General features: G+C 39.2%; 1 long non-coding RNA gene across 1 annotated transcript in view; it reads right to left on the bottom strand.

Annotated features, from left to right (window-relative positions):
* LOC134739600 (uncharacterized) overlaps positions 1-8412 on the bottom strand; it is a 40869-nt gene extending 32457 nt beyond the window's left edge. The window contains exon 1 of the long non-coding RNA XR_010126425.1: positions 8299-8412. This is a non-coding gene — a long non-coding RNA (uncharacterized LOC134739600). The remainder of the gene's footprint in view (positions 1-8298) is intronic.
* Between the last annotated feature and the right edge of the window lie 11049 nt (positions 8413-19461).

Raw genomic sequence — 19461 nt, 5'->3', positions numbered from 1 at the left:
GGTTTGCAGTTTTCACATAAAAATTGGATTGATACCAAACATTTGTGCCGTTTATATACACCAGGAAAAAATTAAATTAAAGCTCACGATTAAAAACAAACTCAAGGGAGAAAAAAAAGTGAAAACCAACATATAGTTTCAGGATTTCCTGTTGGTTGATTTCCAAATATGCGTTTTACTGACTTGGCATTCACTGGCCACAGAAATCACTTTTGATGATACTGTAAGGGTAGAAAAGGTTTTTCTCAACCCTCTTAGGGTCCCTAGCTGGTTCTGAAAAAAAAAAGTCAAGCTAATAAAGATAGATCAATAGGAGAAAAACACACAAATTTATTTAATATAAATAATTTATTTATTTACCTTAATTACTACGAAGTCAATTTCCTTTGATTACTTCTCCAAAGCTCTAATTCTGAAATGTGAATAAAGAGTAATTTGACACAAGAGCCTTTATAAGGAAATGAAGATCCAAAGACAATGTTGAACCTGAGTGTTTTTTTATAATAGGCTTAATAAACATTAAACTATTTTACCTCACATTTAATAGCATGTTTACATATATATCAACATAGTTCTGACTTGTGTCCACATTACTTTGTATTCTATTTTAATCATTTAACATCATTTCTTGCACACATCTTTCTATGTGTTACCATGTTTCCAAAACGTGTCTTGAATAGTATTTCATCAGTGAGTTTATTTGCTCTCCAGGGAAATTTTTGGTTTTCCCAGTTTTCATTATCTTTAATCTTAGGTTGGTGCAAAAGTAATTGCATTTTTGGCCACTATTTTTATGCACTTTTATGAACTACTTTTTTCAAAACAATTATTTTTAATTTTCATGGGTACATAGTAGGTGTATATGGGATATTTTGATACAGGCATACAATGTATAACAATCACATCAGGGTAAATGGGGCATCCATGATCTCAAGGCTGAACCTACTTTTTTACAATTTTTTTTTTTTGTCTGATTTGTTTTCTCCAATGCTAGCTCTTCTGGGTAGTTCGAAACTCTCTTTTTAAATCTTTGAGTTCTTTTGTTTATGATATATATATATATATATATATATGTCATGAAATAAAATGCTGCCCAGGCTAGAGTGAAGTGGCACAGGCGTGACAGCCTTGAACTCCTGACCTCAAGCAATCCTCCCATCTCAGCCTCCCAAGTAGCTGGGACTACAGGCGGGCATCACTGCACCCTGCTCTATGACATACTTTTAATATAAATGACCTCAATTTCTTGTTTGACACCAAATAAGCAAACATTTTCTGGAGTGGAATTAACTTGACAAATTGTTTGAATTTTTAAAAATTCTTAACACACAATAAATACATATTACTAGATAATTCTTCAAAAATAGAAAACCAATTAGAGGACTGTAACATATGTGGCCCAGTTTCCCCACAACGTCACCTTTCTTAAGTGTTAGAATTATTGTTATCGTTATTTTAACAGGTAAGTTTCTTCTTGAAGATCTGTAAATGCTCTCCACCACACACACACACACACACACACACACACACACACACAAAACATTTTAAGAAGTGTTTCAAAATCACACACCTGTCATCTGACCAAAGATCTACGCAGGCAAGAAGCTTTATTTCTTTGTCCTTCTGTTTTTCTATTTTCACTAGTAAATTTTTACTCAAACAAATGAGGAAGATACACAGAATATTTAGAGATGCTTAGAGATAGGAGCCAATTATATAGAAGTAATGTATGTTTTTACAAGGTGACTAACGTTAACATCAATGTTAAGCACAAAAATATACAAAGAGTAAACAGAGTGTGTCATTCAGATTAACAAATAAGATTATTAGCAACTTTATACAAAGACAAAGAAGACATAGTCCTTGTAGAAAATGGCTCTATATAAATGTGTTATAATAAATCCCCATCTCTATTTCTGCCAAATGAATAATTCATACAAATATATTCAAATTTTCTGTTTATCAAGTTTATCTCAAAATATTCAAACTAGTCCCTGTGTCTCCCTCATATCCCTTCGCCATTGCTAGATTTTGTTGTAACCAAAGGGGTGGAAAGACACTAGAATAGTGTTACAAGAAAAACGTTAGCCGAATTAAATTGAAAGGTGTTTAACTGAGCAATGAATGATCTGCAAATCGGACAGCCTCCAGAATCATAGCAGATTCAGGGAGACTCCAGGGATGCCTTGTGGTCAGAAGAAATTTGTAGAAAAAAAGGGAAGTGATGTACAGAAATTGGAAGTGAGGCACAGAAACAGCTGGATTAGTTACAGGTTGGCATTTGCCTCATTTAAACACAGTTTGAACACTCCAGCAGTGTATGAGTGGTTGAAATATGTCTGCTGTGATTGGACAGGACTCAGCGATTGTTACAGACACATATTCCTAAGTTAGATTTTCAATCTTGTCTAGCTATTAAGTTAGGTTGCCACTGGTCCACAAGGACTCAAATATAGAAGTACGGAGTCCTTCTCAGGCCACATTTAGTTCACTTTAACAATAGGCACATGCTGGTCATCCCGTGGAAGGCCACCCTGCCTCCGGTAGAACAGCTACAGCAGAAGAACTTAAGCACAAACATTAAACGGCCCATTCAAATAGTGCTGAGAGTTTCTCTTTTCCTTTTATGTGCCTTCTCCTCTTGCACCATTCTATTTGGTTATGCCACTGAACATTTTCGTTTCTATTCTTTGATTCCTAACAAACCATTATGCTGTGCTTTGAAATAATATACTACAGATGTTCCACATTCTATACCAGCCTTTGTGTCCCACACCCCTTCTCTCTATATATATCCCCTCTGCCTACCAAGAAAGGGGTGGGCGCTGAACAATAAAGAAAAGGGACACAAAAAGGGAAAAGCTCACATGGTGCCCATGTGCTGGTTAAGTTCTTATTTTTCTCAGTGGGGTTGGCAAATGATGTCTCAAACCAATGTGTCATTAAATGAATCAGCTCCTTCACCCTCACAATAGATGCTACAGATGCCTTGACGAAAGGCATCTTGGTTCCCACAAGAGAACCAAGGCACACAGCTGTGCGTCCTCTCTGTCATTACAGAGGTACAGAGTTTGCAGCAAAGGTGACATTTTAAATCTGTTAGCACCAAGGAACGAAGACAACTGTGATAATTTCCTTCCCCCTCGTCTCCCCTGGTTTCACCTATACAAATGAGCACTGACATTCTGATTAATTAGACTTTGAGCATTTAAAACAAAATACATTTCTGTATGCAGGAAAGTTATTCTAGTTTGCCCAAGTAATTGAAAGAGAAAGCTTCAGCATTATAATACCTGAGCAGTTCAAACTGAGTAAACCCTGATACAGGAAAACCTGTCTGATGAGAAAGATTTTCTTCCTATCGGCAAAGGAAGTTTATTTCTCAGGGGCAGATTTAATTACTTTATGCAAATATCATCAGCAAAGGATCCAATGCCACTATGCTCTCTGCCCAATAATCTATATCATCTCCCCTGTTTAATATCCAAATTGTTACTATGTGTATGTGTATATTCAGTCGTGTACTGCACAGTGACCTTCCAGTCAATGTCAAACTGCACATATGCCAGTGGCGTCATAAGAATATAATGGAGTTGAAAAACTTCCATCACCTACGGAAGTCATAGCCATAATAACATCGTAGCACAATGCATTACTCCCATGTTTGTGGTGATGCTGGTATTAACGAACCTACCTTATAAACTTTATAAAGTAAAAAAATGTTACAGCAAGCTGAAGTTAATTTATTATTGAAGAAAGAAAAATTTGTGTTTATAGTGTAGCCTAAGTGTACAGTGTTCATAAAGTATTCAGTAGGGTAATGTCCTAGGCCTTCACATTCACTCACCGCTCACTCACTGACTCACCCAGAGCATCTTCTAGTCCTCCATGCATGTTACGTGCACTACACAGGTGCACCAGTTTTTATCTTTTATGCCATATTTTTACTGTATCGTTTCTATGTTTACATATACAAATACCAACCATTGTGTTACAACTGCCTATAGTATTCAGTACAGCATGCTGTACAGGTTTGTAGCCTAGGAACAATAGGCTATACCATCTAGGTTTGTGTAAGTCCACTCTACGATGTTTACAAAATGACAAAATCTCAGAATTCTCCCCTTCATTAAGCAATACATTACTGTCTCTTTTCTTTCCTTGCCAGCTCTCTCCCTCTCTCTATATATATAGAAGTAGATGTAGGAGAGAATTTACCACCTGGACACTTGAAGGAATTAATTATGTTTATAAAGATGGAGACGATTATAAAAGACATATTTAGATCAAATAGAAAACAAATAATCTACTTCAGTTAACCATAGATTAATGAGGGAGGAAAGTTAAACAGCAAATATGATCAAGTAATCCTCTACAGTTGAAAACTGCAATCTCATAAAACATTAACTCAGACGGTGCTCTAATTGAATGATATAATATAAATGCTTGCTATCTTTCATCATAGTCTACTTAAATTTTTTCTTTTTCTTTTACTTCATTATTTTATTTTATCTTTGTGTGTGTGTGTGTGTGCGTGTGTGTGTGTGTGTGAGACAGAGTCTTACTCTGTGGCCCAGGCTGGAGTGCAGTGATGCAATTTTGGCTTACTACAACCTCTGCCTCCCAGGCTTAGTTAATCCTACCACCTCAGCCTCCTGAGTAGCTGGAACTACAGGCATGCACCACAACACCTGGGTAACTTTTTATAGAGACAAGGTTTCACCATGTTGCCCAGGCTGTTCTCAAATTCCTGGGCTCAAGCGATCCACCCACCTTGGCCTTCTAAAGTGCTGGGATTACAGGCATGAGCCACTCCACCTAGCCAAATTTTCTTAATTCCACACAATTAGAAGTTCTAATGTGAATCATTTTACATAACCTTGGTATGCCCCTGTCCTTCTGCCCAACTAAATTGTGACATGATCACTCTAATTGTGACAAATTTATATTCCACAAAGTACATTTCAAATTGTTTAATTTCTTTTACTTGTAAAATACATTTTACCAAAAAAACCTCACCCGCATATGCTTTTATCTGGATTCCTAATTTTAAAGATATCTGCAGAGTCATTTTACACTTGTCCAATTGTATACAGCCAAATCAGAGATGTAATAGTAGATTGTCATCAACAGTTTTTGAGAATAAAATCAAATTCCAATAATAAACATAGGTGAACAAATAGAGTTATCTATGGCAAATATTCTTGTAAACGTTGTTATCACAAACTTATTCTAATCCCAAAGTTATAAGGTAACAGTCACTAGAATTATTAATACAGACATTTCCATTTTACTGGGAGTCTGCCAGCCTTTCCTAGCAAACAGACTTGGAAAAACTCAGGTTTATGATGATAAGAGATAGAATAAATAATAATTTAACTTAAATTTTGGTATGCAATAGGTATGTCAGATATTTACTGACCTTTTCTGATCTACCTGATAAGATGTCAGTCATGGCTGCCCCAGAGATGATCTACTCAAAGCCACTGTATCAATATTTCCCCTCCTTCGAAGTTCTTCAAGTTCTTCATTGACAGGAACAAAAATTGGTGGCCTCTGTCTTCAATTATTTTCAGGCTTATAATTTTCTGTTTCTACTTTAACTGTGTGACTTGGATGAGTCTTTTAAGATCTATTATTACTATTATTATCACTTGTAAAACAAGAATACTTTGCTGTCTTCCTATGCAGCAAGTACTATCCTAAGGGCTTTACATTTATTTATGGCACACTTACTTTGAAAAACCCTGTGAGGGAGGAACTACTATTATCTCTAGTTTATAAATGAGAAAATAGAGTCAGAGAGGTTAAGCAGCTTGCCCAGAGACACACGGCAAGGAAGTTAAAACCGTCTATTGCCATCGTGTAGATCTGAGCACATATGCTTTGTCATCAATGGTTAATTCATTACTTTTTGGACTTTAATGAAGCTGAGAATCACCTGGGGATCTTTTAGAAACACAGCCTGTGGTGCAGTAGGTCTGGAGTGGGGCCCTGAAAATGTATTTCTAACAACTTCCCAAGTGACACTGATGCTTCTGGTCTGAGGATCGTATTTAGAGAAGGAATATCATCAACCATGTCCTCGTCAAATTCATAGTTCTGGGCTGCATCGTGGTACACGGGCCATGTTATTAGTTGTCTCGCACATGTGTAAGATGTAGAGGAAATAACATAAGATGCCCGTGAGGATTTGATGTGATCATCTGAGTCTTGCTCTGACAATTATTAACATTCAGTTGCCTATTAAAATTCTTTGGAATCCTAGGACTTTGTCTGCTCGTCTCCTGTCAAGTTCACTCCCCATCACCAATGGAGAGCAGCAGAGTTACTTAATCATTTCAGTCTTTTTCCATTCATTTCACACAGCTGTAATCAAAAACATAGGCGACTTAGAAGCCGATATGGAAATATGCTTCTGCTCCTCTGGGAGACATTTTTAGCTAGAAAGCTACTGATCTAACCTCAGATCCTCAAGACAATTACCCAGAAGCTGCTGTTGACTAACGAGTGAGCATTTGAAGCATGCACACAAGAGAAAGAAAGTGTTTTACACAAAAACAAGAGCTTCATGGGCCTATATGATCAGGCCTAGGAAGACTAAAATATCTTTTCCTAATAAATATTCATTGAGCTAAGCACTTTGCTACATGATTTCTAATTAAATGTCATATTTTAATTCTCACAACTATCCTGTGAGATAACTTTCTCATCCCTGTTTTATAGATTAAAAAAAACTGAGGCTTGAGAATTTTACATGACTTACCCAATGTTACATAGATGACACGAAATAGATCTGGCATTTGGCTCCCAGCCCAGTGTGTTCTCTCCATTATATAACTCCGATGTTCTGTTAGTCTACACAGGAGCCAAGATAAAGCCATACTTACCTGGGATTGCATTCCTGCTCTTAAACTTAATGGTTATATAACCTTTGGCAAGTTGTTTAAATTTTCTAAGGCTTAGTTTTTCAATATAAACGCAGAAAAGGCATATCTAGGAAGGATTAGGGAAGGAAGTAATATCTGAGCCGAGTCTTGAAAGATAAACAGGAACTTTCAAGATAGACTGTTGGGTGGGGCAGGTTAACAAAAGTGTACCAATGGGAACAACTGTGCCAAGACATGGAGTTGGAAGAGAGCATGGAGCTTCAGGAAATAACAAATATTTCAGGGGTGCTGGCTCATGAACCTCTGCTCTACAAAATGCGAGCCCATGAAAGCAAAAATCTCCATCTCCTAGCTCAGTACCTAATCCATTATCAGTACTTCATAGCACAGGATAGGTGTTTCAGAAATAATGGTTGAATGAAACAAATGAATAGCTGAATGAAAATATTTAATATTTGCTGCTAAACAAGAGGAAGATCATTGGTCATGTACTGGTTAGGCTGAGTGGCTTAAACAACAGAAATGTATTTTCTCAAAGTTCTGGAGGTGGGGAAGTCTAAGATGAAGGTGCCAGTAGATTTGGGTTTTGGTGAGGGGTCTCTTCCTGGCTTGCAAATGGTCACCTTCTAGGTGGAGAGAGGAAGCTTTGGTGTCTCTTGCTCTTCTTATAAGGGCAGTAATCCCACGATGGAAGCTACATTCTCATGCCCTCAGCTCAACCTTATTTACCCCTCAAAAGCCCTACCTCCTCATAGCATAACATTGAGTGTAGGGCTTCAACATATGGATTTTGAGGGGACACAAACATTCAGTCAATGATAGAGACTTAATTGCCTTGTCTAAATTCAAGATACTGTATCTCCTTCTTCGTATGTGTAGAATTAGGCTTTTTTTTTTTTTTTTTTTTTTTTTTTTTTTTTTTGAGACAGAGTCTTGCTCTGTCACCCAGGCTGGAGTGCAGTGGCGCGGTCTCGGCTCACTGCAAGCTCCGCCTCCTGGGTTCACGCCATTCTCCTGCCTCAGCCTCCAGAGTAGCTGGGACTACAGGCGCCCGCCACCACGCCCGGGTCATTTTTTGTATTTTCAGTAGAGACGGGGTTTCACCGTGTTAGCCAGGATGATCTGGATCTCCTGACCTCGTGATCCGCCCACCTCAGCCTCCCAAAGTGCTGGGATTACAGGCGTGAGCCACCGCGCCCGGCTAGGATTAGGCTTTATATTCTGTACCTCACTCCAGATACCACATCTTGGGGATAAAAATAATATCACAATGCCCACAACAGTATGATTCTCTGGCTCTGTCCTTCACTTCCCACTTCTAGAAGTTCCAACTCCCTCGAATTTCTCCCGCACTTAAGATACCCCCAGGGCATAGCTCACACTTGCTCACAGGCGAATTCCTTCTTACCTTCTGGCATCTGCCATTATCTCTTCTCCTGCTCTTTTGTGCTGTTTCTGATGAATTCTGTGGCTGCTGATACCAAAAGCATCAATAGTCCCTCAAAGATGGTCAAGCTGAAATGGGAGAGTTTCCTAACCCCCCTCACAGGATGTGTGACAGGGGTGTGGCTTGTCTGTTCAGCCTCTGTGCACTCAAACCCCTTACTGGAGGGGGAGAATGCAGACGGGCAGGTGCAGGAGGCCGGGCAAACACTTTTGGGCTCCAGGCCCGTGGTAGTAGCATCCAGGGGTGGGTGCCTGCAACTCCCAAAGCCCCAGTGGGCATGTTACAGTGCTCTTTTAGCTCTGCCGTCCACAGACAGCTCAAGTGTTATCCAGCCCAGTGCCCTCTTGGTACCTGGGTTCTTGTCCAGCATCCAGGAAGAATCAGGTCACACAGGCAAATTGAAGGATAGTGAATGCAAGGGATTTTATTGACAGATGGAGGTGGCTCTCAGTGGAATGGCTGGGCAGTGGGAAAGTGAATGGAGTAGGAAGATGTTCTTCCCCTGGAGTTGGGTCGTCCTGCGGCCAATCTCCTCTTCGACTGTCCCCAGCCAAACTCCTCTCAACATTCAGATGCTGCTTCTCTTCCCTCCTTCTCTACCACGCTGCTCTGCCACACTGCTATTCTTCTGTTCCTCTGCTCTTCTATTTGTCTGCTTTTCTGCTCATGGAGCCTGCAATTTGGGGTTTATATTGGTACAAGATGGGCGGCGGGGGGGGGCATGGTGGGCCAAAAGACAACATTTGGGTGCAAAAACAAGAATGCCTATTCCCATTTAAAGTCATGGGTTTCCAGGCTTGAGGGTGGGGCCTTGGTGAGGGAATCTCCCTCTTCTACCCAGTATTTCCCTGCCTCCTGTCTGTATAAATGCCACCACTGGTGGCCAAGCCTGCCAAAATCGCAGCTGCTCCTGCCATTGCCAGGAAACTAAGACCATCAAGGGATGAGGTCTACTCCCACGTCTTCTCAATTCAGGATGTGGGTTGCCTACTTTCCTGTTCAGGCAGTAGCCCCAGAGCTGCTGTCTGACACTCAGCCTGCAAAGCTGTGCTGACCTAAGTTCTAGCTGCCTTAGCAGATATCCAGGAAACAGCTCCTCTGGTTTTTACTGAATGTTTTTTGAAGTCTTTCTCCCAGCGACATGAGTCCACAAGGGCTGAGTATTAAACTTCTCCCTCTTTAACACTGATCTGTTGACTTTGGACCAAAGCTCCATACTAACATGCCTTTTCCACTAAAGAAGACTCATTTTCCCTCCCGAATCCCCCAGATGGTGACTGAATGTCGATGCAAACTTAACTTTGGCTCAAGTTGGGATTCCCGCTTTGAGGTGAAACTCCCACAGGCACAATACAAACTTCTTTTGTGCCTCTTTTCTACTCCAGGATACTAGACAAATGGTTAATACTTAATAACAATAATAATACTTTTTAAATGGGAAACTGGTAGTATAAAGATATACCGTATTTATGCACTACAGGGGGAAAAAAGTGACTCCCAAAAATGCTAAGCATTTCAGTTCTAATACAAGCAGCCTGGTTCTGTAAACCTAGCTCAGCAAATCGTGTCTGGACGTGGTCAGTCCTCTATAAATACATAATGCATGAGCAGCTGTCTGAAAGGCTGCTGAAGCCAAGCAAAGAAACCTCATCTGTGGAGGATGCAGGCCTGAGGACATCATAGTAGGTCATGATCTCAAAAGAACAACCGTGAAGACTTTCAATACACAAAAAATTGAGTCTTAAAGACAATGATGTTCTCTTCCCCAGTGAGATCCTTTAAAAAAGTAACATGACATGGTATGAGAGATAATGGGAAGGAAGAGAAGAAAACACTAGATGACTATCTACTATGTTTCTTTTTACTATAGACTTGCTGATCTCTTGGCTAGTTCTTGAATGTTCCAGGAATGTTCCCTTCTCAGGACCCTTCCAGTTGCTGTTCTCTATACCTAGAATACACCTATCTGAGAAAATTCATATGGCTTGGTCCCCGGCTTCCTTCAGGCCTCTGCTACACAACTTGGTCTTTCCTGGCCACCCTTTATAACAAGAGCTCCCTCCCTACTCTCTGTCCCTGTACCGGATTTTATGTTTCTTCATAGCATTTAACTACCGCGTGGCATTGTATCATTTGCTTATTATCTCTTACACTACAGTGTCAGGTCCGCGAGGTGAGGAACTGTGCTTGCTGTATTCATTGCTCTGTACCTAATACCTGACACATAGTAGGTGCTCAATAAATAATTTTAAAATGAATGATTATCTAAATATAAATTGTAGTGCAAGATACTGTTAACCATAAATACGATCCAGTAAAATATTTTAAAAGCTGCTAAAAAAAAAAAACTCTAGCCAATTAAATTTGAAAGAGTTTAATTGAGCAAAGAATGATTCGCAAATCAGGCAGCCTCCTGAGCCAGAGTAGACTCAGAGACTCCAGCACAGCCACGTGGTGAAAGAAGATTTATGGACAGAAAAGGGAAAGTGACGTACAGAAATGGAAGCGAGGTACAGAAACAGCTGGATTAGTCACAACTTGGCGTTTGTCTTATTTGAACACAGTTCAAACAGTTGGCCACGCTTGATTGGCCAAAACTTGGTGATTGGCACAAGAGTAGGTTACAGTCTGTTTACAATTCCATTTAGGATTGTTAAATCAAGTTTAGCCTAAAGCCGCCTCCTTACATATTTTAAGTTCGGCCTAAAGATTTCTCTGTACATCATGAACTATGACAAGTGGAGGTATACACAGGCCATAGTCTACACTTGTGCCAATTACTAAGTTTTGATGAATCAAATGTAGCCAACTGTTCGAACCATGTTCAAATGAAGCAAATGCTGAGCTTTTACCAATCCAGCTGTTTCTGTACCTCGCTTCCATTTTCTGTACCCTACTTGTCCATAAATCTTCTTTCAGCACGTGGCTGTGCTGGAATCTCTGAGCCTACTCTGGCTTGGGAGGCTGCCCGATTCTTGAATCGTTCATTTTTCAATAGAACTCTTTCAAATGTAACTCAGCTGAAGTTTTTCTTCTATCAGGTCATAGTTCATGATGTTCAGAGAAACCTTTAAGCCAAACTTAAAATATGTAAGGAGGCAGCTTTAGGCTAAGCTTGATTTAACAAAGCTCTTGTCAGACTTCTACTTCTGGGTATAATAGAGTTGTTTCCCACAGATCAGCACTGAGAACAACTAGAAAACTGAGTTTAAAAAATTATGTGTATGTGTGTTTTAGAGGCTTGGGAGAGTTGCTAAAGTTAGAGAGCCCAAGACTGGGGAGGGGGTTGGTGCAGAAGAGATAGTAGATCATGGAGAGGTGAATTGTTGTTGGGCTGCTTTTTCCCTGGAGATATATGCTGATTTGCAGAATAGGTAAGAGGCTGAAAACACGGACTTTGCTTGGAGAGAGGGAAGCTTCTAGAATTAACAAAACCAACAGAACTTTGTCAAGTTAATGAGGCTGAAGAGGCAATGTTAGAGACTCAGACTTGATCCTGGAGAAAGAGGAAGGGTAAGGAAGGGTAGAGAATTGTACCTGAAATATGCTTGAGATAGTTATGGTTAAGAAATGAAAGCCAGAAGTAGTGGCTCACGCCTGTCATCCCAGCACTTTGGGAGGCCAAGGCAGGGGCATTACTTGAGCCCAGGAGTTTGAGACCAGCCTGGGCAAATTAGGGAGACCCTGTCTCTACAAATATAAAAATAAGTTAGCTAGATGTGGTGGAGCACACCCATAGTCCCAGCTACTCAGGAAGCTGAGGTGCGAGGATTGCTTGAACCCAGAAGGTCGAGGCTGCAGTGAGCTATGATCATGCCACTGCACTCCAGCCTGGGAGACAGACAGAGACCTTGTCTCAAAAAATAGAAGTAAAAAAAAAAAAAAGAAAGAAATGAAGTAGAATGTCTTGAAAAATCGAGTGGACTTTTTGGAAGTCTTGCCAGACTAAGGCAACATGGATTAGTGTTCAGTCTCAGATGCTAAGGAGGTAAGGATTAGGAGAGCGTCCTTAGACAATGAACAAGCCTGTAACAGTGGTTCTGGAACTTTGCTGCATAATGGTATCACCTGGGAATTCCTTAAAAATACTGTTACCTAGCTCCTACCCTCAGACATTTTAATTTAATTTATGTGGAGTATGACATGTGATTAATTATCATTCTATCCACTTAGGAAACAGCATGCCTTCTCTGGAAAAAAATAGTCTTTGGTGTAGCATTTATGATTTTTTATGCACAGTGTCTTGGTTTTAATTTTTAAAATTCACTAGGAATTCCAAGAGACAAGGCTATAAGATTTAAAACTAAAAGAAAAAACAAATTATGGTAACAGACTCCATCAGTGATCCAAGTATTGGCATAATCAGATAAGGATTTTAACTAATTAACGAATATGTTCGATAAAATAGAGAGGAAAATGGACAAGGTAAACAAAAAGATAAAAAATTACACCAGAGTTGGTTTCAAATATATAAAAAATAGTTGAATAGAAATTATAGGACTGAAAAATACAATAACTGAACTAAAAACTTTATAGATAATTTCTTTCTTTTCTTTTTTTTTTTTTCTAGATAGAATCTCGCTCTATCACCCAGGCTGGATGGAGTACAGTAGTGCAATCATGGGTCACTGCAGCCTTGACCTCCTGGACTCAGGTGATCCTCCCACCTCAACCTCCCAAGTAGCTGGGACCACAGCCAGGTGCCACGATGCTGGGCGAGTTTTTAAATTATTTGTAGAGATGGGGGTTTTCCTATGTTGCCCAGGCCGATCCTGAACTCCTGGGTTCAAGTGATCCTCCCTCAGCTTCCCAAAGTGCTAGGATTACAGGTGTGAGCCATTATAGACAAATTTGTAAAAGATTAGATATAGCAGAAGAGAGAATTAGTGAACTATAAGACAGGTCAATAGCCAAAATAAAATAAAATACATTTTATGTCTGTTCTTTCTTTGCTATAAAGAAATGCCTGAGGCTGGGTAATTTATAAGAAAAGAGGTTTAACTGGCTCATGGTTCTGCAGACTGTACAGGAGGCATAGTAGCATCTGCTTCTAAGGAGTCCCCAGGAGGCTTCCAGTCATGGCAGAAGGCAAAGGAGGAGTAGGCATGTTACATGGCAAAAGCAGCAGCAAGAGAGAGTGGGGAGAAGGTGCCACACACTTTTAAATGACCAGATCTTGTGAGAACACACTATCACTAAGATATCACCAAGCCATGAGGGATCTACTTCCATGATCCAAACATCTCCTACCAAGCCCCGTTTCCAGCATTACAGATATAATTCAACATGTGATTTGGGCGAGACCAATATGCAAACTATATCAATGTCCAATCTTTCCTTTAAATTGAATAGATGTTTCTGAAAATTTATATTCCTAAATATATTTTTTAAATGTCAAGACTTTGAAGTTTTAATTGGCTTCCTGTACACACCACAAAAAAGAATACCTCAAATCATTATTAAATTCCCTCATCTTACTTTTCTCATGAGTATATCCTTGTCTCTCAGCTGCAGATAGGATAAATTAGGGAGAGTGAGAAGGAGTTAAAAAAGCCAGCAGCCCACCATTTCTGCCACAATTTAGAGTACTATGCCTAACACGGTAATTGTATGTTAAGGAGATATGGCCCTAGCTAGGTGAAGTCCAGTCTTGTAAATAACCAGAGGGCCTAAATGAGGTATGGAATCGATTGGGGGAATCCATGTAGGGTCTAGAATGGGTCAAGGTTAATGAGAATGTCAGTACTAGCCTAGACTAACTTGCATGAACCTCACTGTCCAATGAATATCCCAAGAGATTTTTGCTATTATTTTATGTGGAAATAGGACATAGGTCCTAGCACAGTTTGGTCATTAGTCTTCACGTAGTATCATTTGCCACCTCTCATTTTTTCTCAACCCTATTAAAAACAACTCCATATCCTACAAAATGGCTTGAATAGGACTATTTGTCAGAGAAGAGCCTGAAGATGACCTGAACTGAGAAGCTAAAGAAGCAGAAATATTCTTGTTTCAAGAACTCTAAATCAAAGCGATAAGAAACAAGAGATAATGGACAGAAGTCCAATGATAACCACAACTGTCACAGACATGACACAGATTTTACAGCACTGTCTCCTTAAAAGCTCAGCATACGTTGCCCCATTATGGTTTTCAATAATAAACACACTGGTATGTAAAAAGAGAAACACAGTACCCCTGGCGTGTAAATGATTTTCAGAACCTAGGGGTTATTGGGCACGTCTCCTGAGATTTCATTCACAAACAGGGCCCTGAAAATGACAGACAAAGAACAGTTGCTGTTACTTGTCAGCTAAGATGTGGACTAGTTCCAAAGGAAAAGAAAAGGCTTTTTCTCACACTCATCTTTCAAAATAAAGTAACTGAATAGCTTTAAAAATAACAGCAACAAACAATATATCACCAAAAACCAGGTATCAACTGAAACAATAAACTTCTTTACTCTCTCAGTGGGTGGGAGTCAAAACCAACTGTCAGACTTGTATATCTGCTTCTTTTCCATTTTTCATTAGATTTTCCTTTCAAATGAATCTTGGTAGCTCTGAATAGCAGAGAAGAAAGCCAGAAAAAGTGACTGCTGCATGCAGATATCAGTCCAAGGAAACCCCTTTGGACAATCCACCTCTTTCCCGGACTTCACAATCCTGGCTCAGTCTCTCTTGAGGTCCCGTTCCTCTCTAAAGATGCTTTTCTTTTTTTTTTTTTGCCACAGGAATTGTTCCGCAAAATAAAATATGAGATAAAATATAGCTTGGGCCAAATGAAAATCATTAGCCTCTTGAAAAATTGCTCCAAGGAAGGGAAAAGAAACAGACATTTAATAAGCCCAAAGGAAAGGATGGTAGTTACCTGGGAATTGCGTTCAACTTTAAAGGCTTTTCAAATTAGATTATTTAATGAGTTGAAAGAATAGAAAGAACATAGGTTAGCAAATTAGTTTGTTTTCAGTCAATAACAATTAGAGCAAATGAACCAAGTTTTTCAAGGCTGGTTTTTCTTTTTGTTTTTTTTTTTTTTTTTTTGGTGGATTCCACTTCAAAATTCATTCTGAAAATCGAACAAAATAAAAACTTCAAGTGCTTTTTTGGAGATGGGTTCCTGAGATACGTAGGAGTCAAAAGAGAGTTAGTGAGGCTGCATCTCTAAGGTTCTGTGAAATTCTGTGGGCTGGCAGTGTAGGAAAAGGACATAACAAGAAAGAACAAAGATTTTGGTTCCACATAAGGTCACCATGGAAAGGGTACACCTTTAACTCTTATTTTTAATGTGCCTTTAGAGTACATTAACTGTCTTGTTTTGATAACTAATAATAACAATGGCATAATGCACCTTACGGTTTATAAATTTAATGGGGGAAATTTGGAAGAAGCAATGAATAAAAATGAAAAACACCACCTTCTCCCATTTCTTCCTTTTTTTAAAATAACTTATTTCTTAAAGGTGGTCTTTCCTTGTCCAAAGTGTGATCATAGGTGAAACTCCATTTCCCTTTCTGCCTTACCAACTCCAACATACTTCATTATAGTCACCGTCATGCCATTCATCTGTCGTCTTCTGCTAAGTACTATAATTTAGTAGGTGTCTGGTATTCCTGAAGGTAGTGTTTTTCATTAAAAGACACATTTACACTAGTTCTCTATACTCAGTTGAAGCCAGGGCTTGGTAATGAATCTATTATTTAAATTAATAAACAGTTCTGGGATATTCTTTTAAAATATGGATCTTATTTTAGAATCCAAGTGGCATAGAGCCTGGCTTGTTTTTCTCAGGAAAAATGTGTTATTTGTTTTACAACATAGTTATTTGCATTTTTTCTGCATCTTCAATTCGCTAAACTGAAAAAGAAATAGAGATGTAAAAATGAAATAGAAAAATAAATAACATATTAGGGCCTTTTCTGTTTCTTTTTTCTTTTTTTGAATTCACTAAAAAACAGGCCTGATTAGTTCAACATTTGGAGCAAAGAGATATTGTGTGTAATGTCAGCAAAGCCACATCAGCAAGAGACCTGAGGATATTGCTAAAGGAAATGTTTGTCAGACAACTGTGTCTCAAAGACTCTTCAGTACTTGGAGGCACCTTTCCCACCCCTTCCTGTTTGCATTCCTCAGGGTCAGATTTCAGCTAAAGGGATGGAAATTAAATAAAGGTGCATTGGAGAACACATAATTAGTCCTTAAATCATAGGATCTCAAATTCATGAAATTTCATCAAAAGTTTAGTAGAAGTCTTAAAAAAATGCCCCAGGGCAGTCTCTCCACGTTTTCTCCCAAGAATTTAGCGTTAGCATACACGAGTAATTATTACTCGATAATGCTCTTTTGTGCCAAGCTAAGAGTTTTCTTTAACAGTCTTTTCCACCTGTGGAATAAAATATTTCACAGAAACACATTCACCCAGACCTGTTCCCATGTCAAGTCTGCTTCAAGTTTTTTGTCACAGCATCCAACTCTTCTCTTGCAATTGTTCACATTGGCAAACACATCACATTGGCAAACACTGTGTCAGTCTCAGAGCATCCTCAGGTATCTGTCCCCTTTGTGTAAGAGCCATCCTATGAAGACGAAAAATTCCACTTGGAAAAAAAATAACCTTAAGGGAAGTGCAGACTTCAAGCAGTAGTATTTTTAGGGTAAATTAACATTGTGGCATAGCTTAAATATGTGCTAGTTTACCCCTAACTCCCCTGCCACACACACACACACACACACACACACACAAAAGACAGGAGAAAGTAATCAATAATGCTGTACTGAGAATTTGGTTCTGTGGAAAGAAAAAAGTCATTGTGAAAAAGGCCTGAAAATCCTATGGGCAGTCACAACTAGAAGTTCTGAGACTCTTCCTGCTTGAAAGGTTGTGAGGAAACCACAGGGGCAGGAATTACGTTCACCAATATGCACCAGAGCGTACCCCAAGACTCACACGGAGTCATCCTCAGCAAACTGAAAACTCCACCCCAAACACGGGTGCCTTGACACAAATTGCCCCTAGGAAAGTCCAAACTATAAGCTCTGATGTTTCTGGTGGATGTTAGTTATGTTTCTAAATTCATCACAAATTATTTTAATAAAGTATTGTGTAATTAGAATTAATGAAAATTTACATCAAAGCTCTTGCTAAATATAATTGTACAAAAGTTACAACTTTAAGTAATTAATGGTTCATCTTTGTCTTCTTTATCACTCAGGGAAAACTCTAGGCTGCAAATTTCCAAAGGAACTTCTTTAGTAATACAAGGAACTGTTACCTGTGATTTGAGAACATCACACATTTTTTTTTTCCTTTTTTGAGACGAAGTTTTGCTCTTGTTGCCCAGGCTGGAGTGCAATGGAGTGATCTCGGCTCACTGCAACATCCACCTCCTGGGTTCAAGCGATTACCCTGCCTCAGCCTCCCAAGTAGCTGGGATTACAGGCGCCCACCACCAAGCCTGGCTAATTTTTTGTATATTTAGTAGAGACAGGGTTTCACCATGTTGACCAGGCTGGTCTTGAACTTCTGACCTCAGGTGATCCACCTGCCTTGGCCTCCCAAAGTGCTGGGATTACAGGCATGAGCCACCGTGCCCGGCTGAGAAACCACCATACTTCTAAAGCAAATGCAATGTTTCAAAGGTAGAATGTGACAATGCAATTTCACATGATGTTAAAAAACATTCTGAATCTCTGAACTTCTTGCCATTTATTGAAAGTTAATCACTTAAAGATTTCCAAATGCCCATTCAGTCAGGCACTGTGTTGAGTGCTCAAGTAAACAAGAATGCACCATTTTTTAATGTTGGCATCTCCCTAACCTGCCCCAGGAGAAGGCTGAGTCCTCCAAAGAGACACAGCAGCATGGTCAGAGTACTAACAGGTAAAAGGGAGAATCCACGGGTTATAAGAGTGTACCACTAGAGAAAATAGGGGAACAAATACTTCCTACCAACAAGAGCTGTTGTAAGTCAAGAGGAAAGGGTATGTGCGTTTCTCCCAAGTCGCAGGATCATGAAAGATACTTTAGAGCAATATTTCCAAGAGCGAGAACCACAGTGTACAAGGAGAGGATTCGTTGTAGGTAAGAGACACCATTCTATTAATAGTTACCTTAGGCAGAAAGAAACTTAATTCAGGAAATTGTTGAATACCTAGAATAATAGGCTTTAGGATGGATTTTTAGGAATGACTTTCAGAATAACATTGCCCAACTGGCAGGCTAAAGGAACTGTTGCCCTAGCTATAGTCAATGAGCTGGGAATCTCAAAGCTGCCATGGCAACTGCTGGCTCCATGATTGAACGCCTTAAATCTGGGAATCAAGAAGCTACCTCTGCAAGCATGCCTCTTCAACTGTCCCAGAAACACTCCACCCTACTGTGAATCCAGGGACTAGAAGTTATTGCCAGAACTTTTGGCTCCAAAGTCATTCTGTATCTGCTATATCTGGATAGCTAAACTGGTGCCTCATACCCCACTACCTCTTCTCCGACTACTTCTGGACTCAAATCTTACACTAGTGCAACTAATTGATGAAATCTAAATGCATTTGAAATCACAGTAGCAAAGAAATATGGAAAAGGTTTTTAGCTTCCTTAATTTGATATATCTTAATATGCTAATGTGTGACATCAATCTCCAAAAATGAAATATGGGGCACAGCAATTCCTGAACTTAATTGATCATCAGCCTCTGCCTTTAGCAAGCATCTTGCAGTACTGGAACCAGAACTCTGGCTCCCAGTTCCCAGCTCTGTACCCTACAGCTTATCTTTGTAGAAGAAAATATGTTGTTTCATATTCAGTCTTTTGCCATAGCTATCTTACTAGAATGTAGTCATGCTCATAAATTATATTTGATATGGAGTTACATTAAAAGATAATTTTGACTTTTAAATACATTTATGGTTTAAAGATGACTTTATAACAATTATGTGTGCATATGTAAATGGAGGAATAGAAAAATTATCAGAATAAAACACCCTCAGAAATATATACTGTATTTTTTTTTCTAAACACAGATTAAATAGTATGGATTGATGGTATTAGCATTTAAAATAATAATAACAGGAGGGAAACCACATCATCATTCTTGTTTGAATCCCTTCTCTGTGTGTAGGCCATTTA

This window comes from Pongo pygmaeus, chromosome 4 (assembly GCF_028885625.2).
Source record: "Pongo pygmaeus isolate AG05252 chromosome 4, NHGRI_mPonPyg2-v2.0_pri, whole genome shotgun sequence".
NCBI lineage: Eukaryota > Metazoa > Chordata > Mammalia > Primates > Hominidae > Pongo > Pongo pygmaeus.
Note: the sequence above shows the minus strand (reverse complement) of the source record. Positions and strands in the feature narration are given on the sequence as shown.